The 1,718-nt window shown below is 42.2% G+C and overlaps 1 pseudogene; it reads right to left on the bottom strand.

Annotated features, from left to right (window-relative positions):
* Nucleotides 1-530: 530 nt before the first annotated feature.
* LOC138145645 (heterogeneous nuclear ribonucleoprotein D-like pseudogene) lies at nucleotides 531-1,382 on the bottom strand (annotated as a pseudogene).
* Between the last annotated feature and the right edge of the window lie 336 nt (nucleotides 1,383-1,718).

The raw sequence follows: 1,718 nt of genomic DNA, 5'->3' as shown, positions 1-1,718 counted from the left end.
ACGGCATCCAATAAAGATATTCTTAAAGTTTTGTTTTTTTTTTTTTGATGATCAGTGTAATATGTGGGTGATTATAGGCAACAATGATAATATGTTGTTCTTGTATGCCTTATTGGCTGTTAGCACTATTTTACAACTAAGGCAAAGAAATATTAAACAATTCAGAACAGACCCAGAACTTGCAACTTCAAATCCAACACAGTTTCCAGCCTAACAAACTGCTTCTTAGTTTTTTTTTTAACAATTATAAGTAATGTATTTTTGAGAATCATTTAACATGAAATTATACAAATAAAATTTGTGAAAACAAAAATGCACATTTTGTCATAACACAGATGGCAAAGGACAAAGCAAAATTAAGAAAACTTAATTGGCCGCTATATACAATTGGACACCGTTGTGTCATGTATACTAAAAGTCTTTTACAAAATAGTCATCTCAGATAAATAGTAGACCACTCTCCATTCAATGTCATCATTCTGCAAGACATGCTGCTGTAGCATCCGCACCTGCTTTCTCCATGTCCTCCTTTAATATGGCTGGTAATTGCTTTGGTGATTACCACACCCTCGGGATGCTTTGCCATACCTGCTTTGTTGACAACTGTAGTCTACATATCTCTGTCCATATCCATACTTCCCATAGTTGTACCCAGTATAATCATATCTGCCATAACCACTATAGTGTTGATCACTACCATAGGCACTATTGTAATTTCCATATCCTTGATCAGAATAGTTATTAAATCCTTGGTTCCAGTTTTGGCCCTTTCCTTGGAGATGATGCCTAGTCCCACCTTGGCCGTGGGCTGCAGCGCCACTGCCTCCTTTTTGTTGCTGCTGTTGCTGCCTGTATACCTCTTTGGGTACACTTCCCAGAACCAATCTTGTGATATCTGTTCTCTAACGAATTCTTTACTGGGTTTTCGTCTGTGTACGTGATAAAACAGAATCCTCTTCTCTCGTTAATCTTCCGCTCAATGTTCTCCATCTCTCTGAACTCCGGGAAGTGCTCCTGGATCTGCTCCTCCGACATGTCCGGGCTCAGGCCGCCCACGAACACCTTCTTGGGCGGCTCCTTGCCCTTCGGCGCCTTGGCCCGCTTCGGGTCTATCAACTTGCTCACCAGCTTGAGCTCCTCGAGCTGGTCCAGCACCTTGTCCAAGCTGTCCATGTCTTTGAAGAGCACGAAGCTGAAGCCCTGGGTCAGTCTTGATCATGCAGTTCACCACCTCCCCGAAGCGGGACAGGTTACTCGGTCAGGTCTTTCTTGCTCATGTCCCAGCTCAGCCCTCCGATAAACATCTTACCATCGTCCTGCTGGTTCTTGCTGGCGTTGATCTTGGAGCCCTTGGAGAACTCCTCCATGTTGCTGTACTCGTTCACATCCTACAAGGCGGTGGGGCTGTTGGTCGGCGGCAGGCGGCCGGGAGAGGCAGTTACAGCCCTGATTCTTAGTTCTTAAAATAATGGCATATTTTTTAGAATGAAAATTTTTAAAAAATTTTGCTTGAACTCACTATGGCATCATTTGCATTCAAAATAAAAAGATAGAAGTTTTAGTTGAAAATTAACATTCTGTGTCACAACTATATTCCACGTTTCTCTTGCCAGCTTTCTTTTGGCACCTACATATGAAAACTGTTATGAAATACTCTCCCTAATTGGGTCTGATTAATGAATGGGTTGGTGCAAGTGGAAATGAAATGAGGGCAGAAG

This window comes from Petaurus breviceps, unplaced genomic scaffold (genome assembly GCF_028583685.1).
Source record: "Petaurus breviceps papuanus isolate PSGF00001 unplaced genomic scaffold, PetGlider_PUasm1.0 90743, whole genome shotgun sequence".
In the NCBI taxonomy this organism is placed as follows: domain Eukaryota; kingdom Metazoa; phylum Chordata; class Mammalia; order Diprotodontia; family Petauridae; genus Petaurus; species Petaurus breviceps.
Note: the sequence above shows the minus strand (reverse complement) of the source record. Positions and strands in the feature narration are given on the sequence as shown.